The sequence below is a fragment of the Cervus elaphus genome, chromosome 32 (assembly GCF_910594005.1).
Source record: "Cervus elaphus chromosome 32, mCerEla1.1, whole genome shotgun sequence".
Lineage (NCBI taxonomy): Eukaryota > Metazoa > Chordata > Mammalia > Artiodactyla > Cervidae > Cervus > Cervus elaphus.
In genome coordinates, this window is record NC_057846.1 from 19,551,374 (window position 1) to 19,569,145 (window position 17,772).

Consider the following 17,772-nt stretch of genomic DNA (forward strand, 5'->3'; position numbering starts at 1 on the left):
CATTTAATGCCTTAACTACAGCATGCACTCATTTAAAGATATTACTGTGCTCTAGCAATGAAAGCAACTGAGTACTAATTTGATTGTTACCAAGTGCACTGATTCTATCACTATAATTTCAGGAAACACAATTTGCCTTCCATCACCAGCTGGGTTTATATTTTTACACACTTCAGAGAACTTGTCAATACTGTTTCAGTGAAAGCATTGTCACACATGACTAACTAGCCAGGAAAATAAAACAAACAGGGAAGGGTGACCAAAGAATCATGCGATGACAAATGGCCCATTTGGAGTATATCAGATTTGTTGATTTGGGGGATAAGTGTCCAACTCCACCTCAATAATTTGTAAACAAAAGAGATAAGCTTACCCTGTCACTTATAATAATAATTTGTCCTTTATATTTGTTTTGTTAAGTGGTGCTATTTTCTTCACGAATCTTCAAAGCAAAGAATGCCAAGAAGAAATTTTGTCTATATAAATCATAGCCAAATTGTCACTATCTTTGAATTGAATAATTTCTTTGTGTAAGTTGGGAAGACAGGATGTTCCAGTCAGGGTTAGAGATCCGAGACAGGTTTTCTAACATAGTATTACAGAAAGGTCATACACAGCAGCCATGAATTAAAAGATGCTTGCTCCTTGGAAGAAAAGTTATGACCAACCTAGACAACATATTAAAAAGCAGAGACATTACTTTGCCAACAAACGTCCATGTAGTCAAAGCTATGGCTTTTCTGGTAGTCATGTATATATATGAGAGTTGGACTATAAAGAAAGCTGAGCACTGAAGAATTGATGCTTTTGAACTGTGGTGTTGGAGAAGACTCTTGAGAATCCCTTGGACTGCAAGGAGATCCAACCGGTCCATCCTAAAGGAAATCAGTCCTGAATATTCATTGGAAGGACTGATGCTGAAGCTGAAACTCCAATACTTTGGTCACCTGATGTGAAGAACTGACTCAATTGAAAAGACACTGATGCTGGGAAAGACTGAAGGCAGGAGGAGACGGGGACAACAGAGAATGAGGTGGTTGGATGGCATCACCGACTCAATGGACATGAGTTTGAGTAAGCTCCGGGAGCTGGTGATGGACAGGGAGGCTTGGCTTGCTGCAGTCCATGGGGCCGCAAAGAGTTGGACAAGACTGAGTGACTGAACTGAATGGAATACAGAGAGGATGTCATGACTGACTGTGGCTAATGGGGTCGGAGTTGGGGGATGGTGCCTTACAGATGGCTACTTCCTCACCCTACAGTGACCAGATGTATTTGTTCAGTCATCCATTCATGTAGCAATCTCTCCATTGATTGAATAAACACACCCTGAACCCATTACCTGTGCTAAGTATATTGTGAAGACACAAGTTCCTCATTCAGGAAATTGATGTTCACTTCTTTCAACAATCTTACTCAGTCTGAACTGGATCAAATGTCTGCTGCCTTTCCCATTTTGTCTTAAGTCCAATACTTTTTGCAAAAAGCTGCCTTTGAGGATGAAAGTGAAATATGTCTTATAACAAAGTTTACATTATAGGGTCAATGCAGAATTATAAATTCAGAAAAGAATATTTAATATTCAGAATATTTATTTTATGGAGCTCCATGTTTAGAATAAAACTGTCTCTTTGGAGATTTATTTTCACATAGAGAAAAAATAAATCATGTCAAACATTGTAAACTACTGTGAGCCTTATAAGCTAAAACACGAGGTTAACTTTTCCCCTTAGATATAAGATTATTATGTATTATTTGGCCAGGGTAATTAATTTAATTATTTTCTAATGACATTGAAATGTTACCAAAATAATGCAAAGATATTAAACCCACTTGCCCTCCTCCTGATACCGTGAATGTATCTCTATGGTAACAGATCGTTCACAGTGCCACTGTGAGATGAAGCCAATTAAGATAAATAATGAGAGATCAAAAAAAAAAAAAAAAGATAAATAATGAGAGATCAGTGTACAGTTCACTCTGGGCATAAACTTTTTGGGAAATATTGGTATCATTGGATTGCAAATAAATCACTTAAAAGTATTTGGTAAAATCTGAAACTTGGAATGCTTTTAAACACAAGCCTATTTGTGTTATTCACAGCATTAGAATTCACTCGTGAATAACATGCTCTTCAAATCTATATTTTAGAAATGTCAGATCCTTGGCAAGGAGTTTTTCATCTTAGTCACATTTTTAAATGGTACCCAAATTGTTGCAAAAATTATCAGCTAATATAGAAAGGAAGTTTTTATAGATTATAAAAATAGTTATTAAGGAGAATATTCATCATTAGGAAATTAAGATATAGGTTTCTTTTATTTCTGCTTAAACATTTTATAATGCATTCCCTCATTCATCAGGAATTTTGTTATTTTTACTCAACATGTTTTGTATTATTCGAAATTTAAAGCAAAATTTTTTATATTTTTATTTTACTTTCTAGGATCATGTGATTTTAAGGCATCGTATTAACATGCATAATAGACTATTTTTACATTGAGATTCAGTACAAAAACAACAACAAAAACTTAGGGGGAAGTTTTACATATCCTGTCTTGCATATAGATATCAGTTTCCCTTTTGATATGTTTGTATTTTTCAAATAGTTTATTCTTATGTATTTATAACTTCTCTTCCAAGGAGCAAGTGTCTTTTAATTCCATGGCTGCAGTCACCATCTGCAGTGATTTTGGAGCCCCAAAAATGAAGTCTACCACAGTTTCCATTGTTTTCCCATATATTTGCAGTGAAGTGAAGGGACCAGATGCCATGGTCTTAGTTTTCTGAATGTTGAGCTTTAAGCCAACTTTTTTACTCTCCTCTTTCACTTTCATCAAGAGGCTCTTTACTTCTTCTTTGCTTTCTGCCATAAGGGTGGTGTCATCTGCATATCTGAGATTATTGATATTTTTCCCTGCAGTCTTGATTCCAGCTTGTGCTTCATCCAGCCCAGCATTTCTCATGATGTACTCTGCATATAAGTTAAATAAGCAGGGTGACAATATACAGCCTTGATGTACTCCTTTCCCTATTTGGAACCAGTCCTTTGTTCCATGTCTAGTTCTAACTGTTGCTTCCTGACCTGCATACAGATTTCTCAAGAGGCAGATCAGGTGGTCTGGTATTCCCATCTCTTTAAGAGTTTTCCACAGTTTGTTGTGATCCACATAGTCAAAGGCTTTGGCACAGTCAATAAAGCAGAAATAGATGTTTTTCTGGAACTCTCTGGCTTTTTTGATGACCCAACAGATGTTGGTAATTTAACCTCTGGTTCCACTGCCTTTTCTAAAATCAGCTTGAATATCTGGAAGTTCATGGTTCACGTATTGCCGAAGCCTGGCTTTGAGAATGTTGGGCATTACTTTACTAGCATATGAGATGAGTGCGATTGTGCAGGAGTTTGAACATTCTTTGGCATTGCCTTTCTTTGGGATTGTAATCAAACTGACCTTTTCAAGTCCTGTGGCCACTGCTGCTTTTTCCAAATTTGCTGACATATTGAGTGCAGCACTTTCATAACATCATCTTTTAGGATTTGAAATAGCTCAACTAGAATTGTATCACCTCCACTAGCTTTGTTTGTAGTGATGCTTCCAAAGGCCCACTAGACTTCACATTCCAGGATGTCTGGCTCTAGGTGAGTGATCACAACATTGTGATTATTTGGGTTGTGCAGAATGTGACTGCAGCAATGAAATTGAAAGATGCTTGCTCCTTGGAAGAAAAGCTATGACCAACATAGATAGCACATTAAAAAGCAGAGACATTACTTTGCCACAAAATGTCCATCTAGTCAAAGCTATGGTTTTTCCAGTAGTCATGTATGGATGTGAGAGTTGGACTATAAAGAAAGCTGAGTGCTGAAGAATTGATGCTTTTGAACTGTGGTGTTGGGGAAGACTCTTGAGAGCCCCTTGAACTAAAAGGAGATTCAAGCAGTCCATCCTAAAGGAAATCAGTCCTGAATATTCATTGGAAGGACTGATACTGAAGCTGAAACTCCAATACTTTGTCTACCTGATGCAAAGAGCTGACTCATTTGAAAAGAACCTGATACTGGGAAAGATTGAAGGCAGGAGGGGAAGGGGATGACAGAGGATGAGATGGTTGGATGGCATCACCGACTCGATGGACATGAATCTGGGTAAACTCCGGGAGCTGGTGATGGACAGGGAGATTGGTATGCTGCAGTCCATGGGGTCGCAAAGAGTTGGACATGACTGAGCAACTGAACTGAACTGAAATGAATGCATTCATAGATTCCAGACTCCATGGTAGATTAACAGAGAAGGTTAACCCACTTCTGACAGGAATTGGCCCATGTAGAAATCTACTTATGTGCTTATCACTTGAACCAACCAAAGACTATTAAAAAGTGTCTTTAGGGGAACATGAAATTGTGACTTTATCTGAGAAAGGATAAAGCAACTAAAATTAGTCATGTACAAATTTTTAAAAAGTTTGTTTTATTGAAGGATAGTTGATTTACAATGCTGTGTTTATTTCTACAGTATAGCAAAGTGATTTGGTTACATATACACCCATACAGATCTTTTTCTTATTCTTTTCCATTATGGTTTTTCAGAGGCTGTTGACTATAGTTCCCTATGCCATACAGGGACTGTGTGAAGCTAAAGTCTGGGTTTCTAACCAGTTTACTAAAAACTGTGCTATAAAGGACGCTCCATTCTTTGTATGATTTTATGTATTTCAGATATGTTTTATGTGTTAGCTGTAGCTAATACCCTGGTCTTAGTTTCTTTATCTCTAAAACTAGTCTCCATGGAAAGGTGGCTAAGACACCTTCTCCCCTGACAAGTTCTATCTGTGTAAAGTTACCTTCGCTATGAATCAGTAAACTGAACAGATGCAGAATTTAGTAATAAAAAGTGTATGAAGTGCTGTAAACATCTCAGGGAGAGTCAAAGAGGGGGGAAACTTAGAAAAATAATGACTTATTTGGGTGAATCAAAACAGGCTGAACAAAGCTGTAGCTAAGAGTATACATGAATAAAATAAAAGTACAATGGTGTTGCTAATTCAAAATAAGTCTAACATATTAATCTAGTTTTAAAATTCCCTAGTCACTTGGTATTTTAACTTAAATTTTTATTTATTTATTTATTTTGCTTCTCTGTACTAAATCTGTGACTTACCTTGGACTTTGTCACGAAATAACAATCTTTATTATCCTTATTTTACTTATGAACAAAAATTAAAATCAACATTTTATTATAGTATCTATGAAGAGAAAAAATGACAGAATACTCAACACTGTAACACTTTCTTCTATTTTGAATTTATCAGAAAAGATATTTGTAAGATTAAGAAAGAGAGACTTTATTTTCTTGGGCTCTAAAATCACTGCAGATGGTGACTGCAGCCATGAAATTAGAAGATGCTTGCTCCTTGGAAGAAAAGCTATGACTAACCTAGACAGCATATTAAAAAGTAGAAACATTACTTTGCTGAAAAAGGTCTGACTCTTCAAAGTCATGTACGGATGTGAGAGTTGGACCATGAAGAAAGCTGAGTGCCGAAGAAATGATGCTTTTGAACTGTGGTGTTGGAGAAGATTCTTGAGAGACTCTTGGACAGCAAAGAGTTCAAACCATCAATCCTAAAGAAAATCAGTCTTGAATATTCACTGGAAGGACTGATGCTGAAGCTGAAACTCCAGTGCTCTCGCCACTGATGGGAAGAACTGACTATTCCTTAGAAAAGACCCTGATGCTGGGAAAGATTCAAGGCAGGCGGAGAAAGGGAGAACAGGGGATGAGATGGCTGGAAGGCATCACCAACTCAACGGACATGAGTTTGAGCAAGCTCCGGCAGTTGATGATGGACAGGGAAGCCTGGCGTGCTGCAGTCCATGGGGTCACAGAGAGTCTGACATGAATGAGTGATTGAACTGAATTGAAGATTTTAAAAAGCACCCTATAAACAACTTCCCAAAAATAGTGTGCAGAAAATTCCTGTATCCCTTGGATGTATTTGTTCTTCTAATCCTACCAAATTTACATAATGTAAGTGTGTATGTGTGTTTGTATATACACGGGTGGCTCAGATGGTATAGAATATGCCTGCAATGCAGGAGATGTAGGTTCAGTCCCTCATTGGGAAGATCCACTGGAGAAGGGAATGGCTACCACTCCAGTATTCTTGCTTGGAGAATTCCATAGACAGAGGAACCCGGTGGGCTTTAGTCCATGGGGTTGCAGAGAATCAGATATGACTGAGCAACTAACCTTTTCACTTTTTTCTTATAATATATATATATATATGTATGTATATATATATGTATAATATTCCTATAAGCTTAGGGAATGAGAAAGCAAAAAAATTATACTGACATTTAAATTAACCTTTTAACTTTTTAGAAAATGAAATCAAAATTAATGGTTTAATTTCTTGTGACCTACCTTTTTATTTTTATTTTTTTTTTTAGATTTCATTCTATTTTTTTTTTTTATTAGTTGGAGGCTAATTACTTCACAACATTTCAGTGGGTTTTGTCATACATTGATATGAATCAGCCATAGATTTACACGTATTCCCCATCCCGATCCCCCCTCCCACCTCCCTCTCCACCCGATTCCTCTGGGTGTTCCCAGTGCACCAGACCCAAGCACTTGTCTCATGCATCCCACCTGGGCTGGTGATCTGTTTCACCTTAGATAGTATACATGCTGTTCTTTTGAAACATCCCACCCTCACCTTCTCCCACAGAGTTCAAAAGTCTGTTCTGTATTTCTGTGTCTCTTTTTCTGTTTTGCATATAGGGTTATCATTACCATCTTTCTAAATTCCATATATATGTGTTAGTATGCTGTAATGTTCTTTATCTTTCTGGCTTACTTCACTCTGTATAATGGGCTCCAGTTTCATCCATCTCATTAGAACTGATTCAAATTAATTCTTTTTAACGGCTGAGTAATATTCCATGGTGTGTATGTACCACAGCTTCCTTATCCATTCATCTGCTGATGGGCATCTAGGTTGCTTCCATGTCCTGGCTATTATAAACAGTGCTGCGATGAACATTGGGGTGCACGTGTCTCTTTCAGATCTGGTTTCCTCAGTGTGTATGCCCAGAAGTGGTATTGCTGGGTCATATGACAGTTCTATTTCCAGTTTTTTAAGAAATCTCCACACTGTTTTCCATAGTGGCTGTACTAGTTTGCATTCCCACCAACAGTGTAAGAGGGTTCCCTTTTCTCCACACCCTCTCCAGCATTTATTGCTTGTAGACTTTTGGATAGCAGCCATCCTGACTGGCGTGTAATGGTACCTCACTGTGGTTTTGATTTGCATTTCTCTGATAATGAGTGATGTTGAGCATCTTTTCATGTGTTTGTTAGCCATCTGTATGTCTTCTTTGGAGAAATGTCTGTTTAGTTCTTTGGCCCATTTTTTGGTTGGGTCATTTATTTTTCTGGAATTGAGCTGCAGGAGTTACTTGTATATTTTTGAGATTAATCCTTTGTCTGTTTCTTCATTTGCTATTATTTTCTCCCAATCTGAGGGCTGTCTTTTCACCTTACTTATAGTTTCCTTTGTAGTGCAAAAGCTTTTAAGTTTCATTAGGTCCCATTTGTTTAGTTTTGCTTTTATTTCCAATATTCTGGGAGGTGGGTCATAGAGGATCTTGCTGTGATTTATGTCGGAGAGTGTTTTGCCTATGTTCTCCTCTAGGAGTTTTATAGTTTCTGGTCTTACATTTACATTTAGATCTTTAATCCATTTTGAGTTTGTTTTTGTGTATGGTGTTAGAAAGTGTTCTAGTTTCATTCTTTTACAAGTGGTTGACCAGCTTTCCCAGCACCACTTGTTAAAGAGGTTGTCTTTTTTCCATTGTATATCCTTGCCTCCTTTGTCAAAGATAAGGTGTCCATAGGTTCGTGGATTTATCTCTGGGCTTTCTATTCTGTTCCATTGATCTATATTTCTGTCTTTGTGCCAGTACCATACTGTCTTGATGACTGTGGCTTTGTAGTAGAGTCTGAAGTCAGGCAGGTTGATTCCTCCAGTTCCATTCTTCTTTCTCAAGATTACTTTGGCTATTCGAGGTTTTTTGTATTTCCATACAAATTGTGAAATTCTTTGGTCTAGTTCTGTGAAAAATACCGTTGGTAGCTTGATAGGGATTGCATTGAATCTATAGACTGCTTTGGGTAGAATAGCCATTTTGACAATATTGATTCTTCCAATCCATGAACACGGTATGTTTCTCCATCTGTTTGTGTCCTCTTTGATTTCTTTCATCAGTGTTTTATAGTTTTCTATGTATAGATCTTTTGTTTCTTTAGGTAGATATACTCCTAAGTATTTTATTCTTTTTGTTGCAATGGTGAATGGTATTGTTTCCTTAATTTCTTTCTGTTTTTTCATTGTTAGTATATAGGAATGCAAGGGATTTCTGTGTGTTAATTTTATATCCTGCAACTTTACTATATTCATTGATTAGCTCTAGTAATTTTCTGGAAGAGTCTTTAGGGTTTTCTATGTAGAAGATCATGTCATCTGCAAACAGTGAGAGTTTCACTTCTTCTTTTCCTATCTGGATTCCTTTTACTTCTTTTTCTGCTCTGATTGCTGTGGCCAAAACTTCCAACACTATGTTGAATAGTAGTGGTGAGAGTGGCCACCCTTGTCTTGTAAAAATATGGAACGCTTCACGAATTTGCGTGTCATCCTTGCGCAGGGGCCATGCTAATCTTCTCTGTATCGTTCCAATTTTAGTATGTGTGCTGCCGAAGTGAGCACTGACCTACATTTTTAAAGGTAGGAGCAAGGCTTATTGCTGAGTAATATATGTATATACATATAAATAGGTGTATATATGTGTGTATATATATATATATACACACACACACACATATATGTATTTGTGACATGTATATGTAACTGTGTGTTTAACTTTGGTTTCCTGTTATATAAAACTAAAAAACAAAATTTTTTTACAAAAATCTTCAGAGATAATTGTAAATAATGAAGAGACAAACTTGAGTGAATGCAAACAAACACATACTCAAAACTAAAGGAACGTGAGCAATAGGTAGCAGTTTGAGATGAATGTATTACATTTTTCCTATATCTGTTTCATTTAATTTAACATTTTTGAGGTCAAGTTGGTATTGAGGGCCTACTTAGACTTTCCTCATCCCCATATCCAAGAAGTGGGACAAGAATTAGGAAAGCAGTGTCAGCTTTAAAAAAAAAAAAAAATGTTATCTGGTGAAGGAAGACAGATGATTCCAAAAAATCAAAATAACTGTCAACAGAGTTTTTTCTGCCTGAAATAATAATCCTGTGACTCAGATGCCAACTGTACAGAAATAAGCATGAAATAGCCCCCACCTTTGGAACCTCAGAGACAAATGTGGAAAATGAAGCAATGAAAATCTGTGAGAGGAGAAGAGAGAGATAAGAATATCCTATGATTCAACATTTACATCAGAGACTGAAGCATTCCCCTTGTGTTTCTTATTTCCGGAATTTTCAATTAGATGTTTACAGATATTTAGATTTCAAGAAAATTAACACAGTGGTTCTCAGACTTTAATATACATGAGAATCATCTGGAAGATGTTGGAAAGGCTTCTGCTGTGACCTCCCTGCGCCCCCTACCCCCCATCAGCTTTTACCTTTGTTTGTGTTGGAGAGACCTGAGAACTGGCATTTCTAAATTTCCCTGTGATGTTATTGCTGGTCTGGAGAAAACATTTTGAGAACCATTTCTCTAGATTTTACCTCAAATAAAGATTATAATAATAGTTAAATAATGTAAACAAGTATCACAACAACCTAAACCAAGTAAAGAATGTATTTCCCACAACACTGCTACATTTAAGGACTTTTTAAATTTTATAGTAAGCCAGTAGATTCTACAAATTTCTTATAGTGTTAAAATCCATTATTGCATCAGCTTAAAAAAACTACTATCTCATGGCCTTCTTTCTCAAAGATATAAGTGATTGATTACCACAATCCACATTCCTGTATTTTTTGTGTCTTGGGGATAAATTCTGTGTTAACTTCATTGTTAACATTATATTGCTTTTTGAGATATTAATTATCCATTGTACTCCATACAGGGAAAATAGTGCATACTTACAGACCGAAAGTAGACTAGTTAAAGTTTGTCATGATCCCATTTAAAGAAAATTTAAAGTTGAAATTCTATTTCTGGAGCATGTTTTTTAGATTTCCTTCCTTGTTTTCCCTCCAGTGCTAGTCGACAACATAAATCCTTTGACTTTAGCCAAATTGAATACATATCACTTTTAATGATGAAAAGTCAAAGAGATTAGTAATCCTTTTGACTTATCCCTGCCTTGAAAACAGCTAAGTGTGTGAAGCATTACACAGGAGTCTACATTCTGACTAGCATTCTTTTTAAGCTCTTGACATGTGTTGACTCGAAAGACACACACATGCATATATGCATACAGACTCACACATCATGAGAGCTGTGAGTTCAACTTTATTTGGAGCTTACTGAGGGCTATATCCTGGGAAACAGCCTCTGGGCTCTAAGGAAGGTTGGAGAGAGTTGACAATGCCTATGGTTTTGGTGAACGGGGTACGTGTCATCAAGCACACATCTCCGTAGAAGGTTGCTGCAATTCAGGAGGAGCAGGTGTCTATGTTAATAATTTTTAGTGCTTCTTCAGGTATGAGGTGGAGCAAGAAATTGGATTCATACAACTTTTTCTAAAAATATCTATCCGGGGGTCTGTTCTACCAGTTTCTCCTGGATCACAGGCCCTCATTCCTGATCTCTGCCCTCACCTCCTTTCGGGGTGTGTCGGAGGTCAGCAACTGCGGTGACTAATGACCTAATCCCGTAGAGCTGAATGGTGAGGGACATTCTTTAGTTGGCACACGTGATATGTGCCTCTATTATGGAGTAAACAATGTGATAGGGAATTCAGAGGAATGCATGATCCTGCTTTCTAGGAACTTGGTGGGAACTGAGGTGTAGACGAGAGAACAGTGCAGTATGCTCTGAGATGAGGAGCACTGTCGTGTAAAGATGAACAGAGGACTGGGATTGCTCCAGAAGGGCAGGAGTGCTCCACATATGAAATCTGGGAAGTCTACCAACCAACGGAGATATTCCAGGGGGCTCTTAAAAGTAAATAGGAACATTCGGGGCCAAAAAGGAGAAAGGATCCTCTAGAGAGGTAGGAAAATGTTTAAAACTCCCTTTAGTGATTGAAAACAATGCCATCCCATCAGTGAACCTAATTTAGGGGGTTAGACATAAATGCCTAAGATCATAGGCATCAGTAGTATGTGGTTATTTATTTTACTGCTGTTACATTTTTGAAAACAATGAAACAATCTTAAAGAAGAATGCATCAATAATAAATCTTTTGATAAGGCTATAGTACAGATTTCCTGAAAAATTGAAAGCAAGAGGAAATTTTTCTTAAAGTAAAATAAGTCAGAAGTCTCTTTAGAGAACAAAAAACTTCAGTTAACTCTTGGAGGTCATTCAGGGTTTGAGTGTAGGCTCAAGTTTGACAGTGGAGAAAGGGTGAAGAGGAACAGCCCGATTTGCAAGAAACCAACATGAAATTCATGAATGTTTTCTGACACTAAATTTTCCAGAATATCCTTGCCAATATGTACAAAAGGATGTGTGTATGCATATATATGTATTCCTCATATATTCAAATATACATTAAAATAATGGATTGTTTGTTTGGATTTTTGTTTATAAAGAGCTGCCCTCATGATAAATCTTTTGACATTTATAATTTCACAAGATATCATATTTATGATTTTGGCAGTGAAGAATGATTTCCACTCCAACTGCTGTTAGTCCTGCAAAAATAAAAATAAATTTATTTCTCTCACAGTCTAAATGATAAGCTTTTTCAGAAAGTTGTCATAAAAACAAAATCTTGAATAATGGTAAGGGAAGATTTTGTATATGTTCCCCAAAGTTTTTCAATGCTTTTCATCTTGGACATCCTGTGACTGGCTTATTCTGTTTAAGCAGTGAAGTAAGTCAATTGGCCAGAGGGCCTGGTTGGTGGAATTTGGCTGCAGAGCAAGCCAGCCTGTGCCTGCCTTGTGCCAGTAAGCCAAGATTGATTCCTAAGCTAAGGCTGATCATTCCTGATCAGAGATAAATATCTATGCTGATGCTTTTGAGTTACCCAGACCACATTTCCTGCATTAACACACAATTAGAAGTTTACTAGCTATTTGTTCTGCAAGTCCCTATCTGTTAAAATGAGGGCCAGTTTTTTCCTTAATATTTTGATTATTTTATTTTATTTTTGGTTGCCCTGAGTCTTTGTTGCTGCACACGGGCTTTCTCTACTTGCTGTGAGTAGGGGCTACTCTTTGTTGAGGGGATAGGCTTCTCGTGTGGTGGCTTCTCTGTTGCTGAGCAAAGGCTGTAGGCATGAGGGCTTTGTGGTTGCAGCATGTAGCTCTGTGGTATGTGGGATCTTCCCAGACCAGGGATCGAGCCCTTGTCCCCTGCACTGGCAGATGGATTTTTTATCCATTTGGAGAAGTCCCCAAATGAGGGCCATTTTAAGTGAAAGAAAATAATTGCTAAAAAAAATGGAATTTATATTTGACCATTTCATGTTGCTGGTCAAAGGGAATTTTGCCATCTCCCAATCTGCTTTGAAGATGGCAATAAAATCAGCAGGTTACTGTTTCTTCCCAAATGACTTTCTAATTAAGTCTGCATTTTAGATTTACTACCTGTCTCTCCTGCTCTCTGACGGTTTAAAGCCTTCTCCTTATATGTGCTTCTCATAGAATCTACATGAGTCAAGAAGTCAGTGATAGCTCCAACTATGAAAAGAGACACCAATTAAGGTGAAGTAGTGTTTATGCTTTGAAGAGAGTTCTGTGTTAAGCTGAGGAATAGTTTGGAAGTTCACTTCATAGTGAGGGAGAAGGATGTACAGTAAATGATTATGTTTCAAAGAGATCAGCATTCACAGTGACTGCCAGCAAAATAGTTTAATTCTACTTATGTGTGTTCTGAGAGGAAGAGGATCAACATGAATGTTTATCTGTCAGTGTATTCAAGGAGTACATATGCATTTTACCTGAAAAAAGGGTTAATTGTTTGGGGAACGTCTCCCAGATAAATTTCTTTCACCTAGCCTCGATTCCTACAAGACTTCTGTCCAAAAAGAAAAGTGAAGGTGGGATGCTGTCTCTTAAGGCATCATGAAATCAGGAAAGACATGTTAACCTTGGCAGTTAACATTCCTCTGACTCTCTGGAATAGAGAACCTTCTGTTTCACGACTGAGAAGCCAGGAGGAGGGGATCGTTTTTCAGTGGTGTCCCTTGGAGTGCATACCACTTTGAAAAGTGGGGGACTTGACTTAGCTTAGTGAAGCTGCCTTGACCTACTAGGAAAACCTGGTTTAATACACACCAGTACATTCTTATGCCTGGTTTGCTGTGTTCGGTGTTCAGTTGTTAATGCATTTGAGAGATGCGTAGGGAGTTCCTGGTCTGTATCTGGTGCTATGACAGCTGCTATTTACACACAGATCAGCACCTTCACCGGGCACATCTTCCTGGAGCATATGGTGTAGTGGTGTAGGTTGTTGGTGTTGTTTATTTGAGAGTTGTATCCAACTCTTTGCAACCCCGTGGATTGTAGCCTGCCAGGCTCCACTGTCTATGTTACTTCCTAGGCAATAATAATTGAGTGGGTTGTCATTTCCATCTCCAGGGTATCTTCCCAACCCAAGGGACTGTTAGGAGTCATCTAAAATGAATATGTTAAAAATAATGTATTATAAGACACATTGTTCAGTCTCTTTATGAAAGGAAGATACAAAAACATTCTAGAAAAATACTTCTCTCTAAAAGGGTTGACACATAGTATACTTTCCTCATGTCTTTGGGGAGTTGAGGGTGAAAGGATTTAAACACAAACAGAACATAATGAAGCTTCTCTACATGGTGAAGTTTGTCTGGGGACTAGGGAGCCATCCTTCTTCCTGTGATGGTTTGTAGAGAACATGCTGAGGACCATTCAGGGAGCACTCCTGAATGTGTTCAGTTCAGAGCATTTCCTTCTAAGCCTTTCAGATGTTTACTGAGCAACTATTATGTTCCAGACACTGGCCCTACCAGTGCTGGGAATAACAGACTTTGATAGTTTTTAATATCATATTAAAAGTAAAGCATCTCTGGCAACAATTCATTTGGCTAGAAAACCCAAATTATTAAAATAGTCCAATCTCAAAACAGTCTGTTAATCATGTTTTACCTCAGTTATTGTTTCTTTTTTAAATGGCAACAAACTGTAGCATTATTTTTGAGCTCATTTATAATTTACTGGATAAATGGGTTTATGTGCTTAGTCATGTCCGACTCTCTGAGACCCCATGGACTGTAGCCCGCCAGGCTCCTCTGTCCATGGGGATTCTCCAGGCAAGAATACTGGAGTGGGTTTCCATTGCCTTCTCCGGTGGATCTTTCCAACCCAGGGATTGAACCCAGGTCTCCTGCACCTGGGATTCTTGACCATCTGAACCAAAAGGACAGCTGCATTTTAATATATCTTAAGTTAATAGTATAAATTGGGATTTGTTGAATAATTATTAACAATTATATCAAAACTCTATTACTCTAAAATCCTGACAAAAGCCAAATATCCAAGACATACAGAGATACACTCAATTCATATGCTTCCCTTACATCTTCAAAAAATTATAAATACTTGAGTTTAAAATATGGGATGCATTTAGAAACCTTCTTTCCATCCTTTGAAAATTTTAAAAGTTTTCTAAGATACTACTTTGCTTAATTAGAGGGAGGTCATATGTCTATTAAATATAAGTTTAATCCATTCTACTTATGCCTGGTGGCCAAAGTAACATTTTGGAGGATTTAAAATATTGTGCCATCCCAGTTTTTTCACGTTGATTCAAGTCAGAGTTTGGGACTTAGTATACTAAGGAGTGTGTTCCCATCACTTATGCATTTGAAATGTAAAAGGCTTTATTTTGAATGCACTGAGGCATATTAAAAATAAAATGGAAATTTTTATGCTTCAGATATAGCCAAGGAGATTTGCTCAATGTCATTTTGAATGTTGCCCAATCTGAGGATGGAATCCCTCAGGTAATACTGGAAACATTTTGAGCATTTGTATTTTGAAAAGAGGCACTTAAAATAAACAACCAAAAATGTTTTTAAGCAAAATATTATATATATATATAATATATATAATAAACATATATAGTTATGTCTGTATATAGGCTTATATCTTTGGTTATTCAAGAAGTAACACAATATAATTATTATAAAATAAAGCAACATTGAATTATTTTTATTTTTTAAAAATATTTTTCCAAAACAGGAAAGCTAAAAACAAATGTTTTAGGCATCATAATCCTTTACTGCCCCAGCAACTAATTCAAAGATGCTACAGAATCTCAGTACAGTAGTTGTCTTTTTCCTGTTCTGTGCCTTTATTAACAAAAAATATGGGTTGAACTTTGCTGACATCTTTGACTAGTCTTTGGTACTAAATTATTTGTGAGCATACAGAGCTAAATATAGACTACTTTTACTTTTGCTAAAAATTTTACTGTTCTCTTTCTCAAAAATGCATGGCAGTGTAGAGGGGAGAAGGGATGGGGTGAATGCAGTATTTGCTTATCAGAAAATGCCCAAGTATCTATTTTGGTGCATCTGAGAGCAGAAATGAAGATTTCCAAGTAAATAAACAAGCCACATGAAAAAAACATCAGAACAAAAATGCCACAAGTCCCATTAGTGAGAATAACAATAGGAAGAAACGATTATATTATATTGTAAATTAGCTGTATAAAATCAAATCTTTATAAGCCAAATCTGTGTCTAAAAATAGAGACAATATAGACAGGTATATTTATGGTGGTGTTAAAAGATTCCAAATTACAGCAGACAATCACTGTTTATATTCAGGTTGGGGGAAAAGGAGAAATGAATTTCCTATTTCAGTTAACTATGTGGTATAAACTTCTGGGCACTTTAATTTATTTTCATATCCAAAGTGTAGACAGTGTTCACCTATAGGAGATGAAATGTAAAGTGTTCATCAGTTTGAAGCAGATTCTAGTGGATTTGTTTTTAATTGATATATAGTTGATGTACTATGTTATATAAGTTGCTTGCGTGCTAAGTCACTTCAGTCGTGTCCAGCTCTAGCCCACCAGGCTCTCAGTCCATGGGGTTTTCCAGGCAAGCATACTGGAGATGTTTGCCATTTATTTCTCCAGGGAATGTTCCCCTTGCAGGACTGAACTTCCATCTCTTATGTCTCCTGCATGGGCAAGTGGGTTCTCTACCACGAGTGGTACATGGGAAGCCCATAATATGTCACCTGTGTACAACATAGTGATGCGGTTTACAAAGCTTTACCCCACTTACAGTTATTATAAATTATTGGCTATATTCTGTGTTGTACACTGTATCTTTGTAGCTTATTTTATCCATAAGAATTTGTACCTCTTACTTGTCTACCCCATCTCTTGCTCCTAGCTGCCTCCCCAGTCTCATTTCTTGCTATTGTCGTCTTGACCTCAATCCAGCCAGCCACAATGCCTGGATTCAGTTTCTCCCAGATTTCGTTTGCTGTCTCACACTTTTCACAGTTGCTTCTATTCGTTTAAGTTGTTCACTGAGATCTCTCTTTGGCTTCAGGTTTCAGTTCTCACTCAGCAGGAAAGCTCTTCCTGTCCTCTCCCTCTGACACCAGCCTCTCTGGTCTAGCCTGCCACCCAATGTGCTTTATTAGCAGTCACAGCCCTCTGAAATCATCTTGTATTTGTTTTCCGTGTGTTCATTGACGGTCTTCGCCCCACGTACAAGGCAGCTCCTTGAGCACTGGCCCCTTGTCTGCCTAGATTAACCACTGTGATTCTAGTGCCTAAAATATGATTGTCTATATAACTCTAAGTAAGAAGCCAAGACCACTCCAGTGTTCTTGCCTGGAGAATCCCAGGGACGGGGGAGCCTGGTGGGCTGCCGTCTATGGGGTCACACAGAGTCTGACACGACTGAAGTGACTTAGCAGCAGCAGCAGCAGCAAGAAGCCAAGAAATATTTTAAAATTAGCAGTTGATCAAATTCATGAATTGCAAAGCCATCCATTCCAACAAAGTTCTGTCTAGTCAAGGCTATGGTTTTTCCAGTAGTCATGTATGGATGTGAGAGTTGGACTATAAAGAAAGCTGAATGGAAGAATTGATGCTTTTGAACTGTGGTGTTGGAGAAGACTCTTGAGAGTCCTTTGGACTGCAAGGAGACCCACGCAGTCCATCCTAAAGGAGATCAGTCCTAAATATTCATTGGAAGGACTGATACAGAAGCTGAAACTCCAATACTTTGGCCACCTGATGTGAAGAACTAACTCATTTGAAAAGACCCTGATCTGGGAAAGATTGAGGGCAGGAGGAAGGGGGGAAGACAGAGGATGAGATGGTTGGATGGCATCATCGACTCAATGGACATGAGTTTGAGTACTCTGGGAGTTGGTGATGGACAGGGATGCCTGGCTTGCTACAGTCCATGGGTCGCAAAGAGTTGGACATGACTGAGCGACTGAACTGAACTGTAGGGAGGAGAAGGTAACTGGCGCCAACGCTGTGCATTTTGAGACGCTGGTTTTCCCTGGAAGCAATTCCAGCGAAAGAACTGATTCTCTGCAGAGAATCAGGGATATGATTTGCCTCTTCCTGTGGCAAGGCACACCCACAGCTGTGTGTCTTGAAATAGC

At 37.8% G+C, this 17,772-nt stretch overlaps 1 non-coding gene across 1 annotated transcript; it reads right to left on the reverse strand.

Annotated features, from left to right (window-relative positions):
* Positions 1-8,662: 8,662 nt before the first annotated feature.
* Positions 8,663-8,769, reverse strand: LOC122688139. Its single transcript, XR_006339357.1, has one exon. It is a non-coding gene; the product is annotated as a U6 spliceosomal RNA (small nuclear RNA).
* Between the last annotated feature and the right edge of the window lie 9,003 nt (positions 8,770-17,772).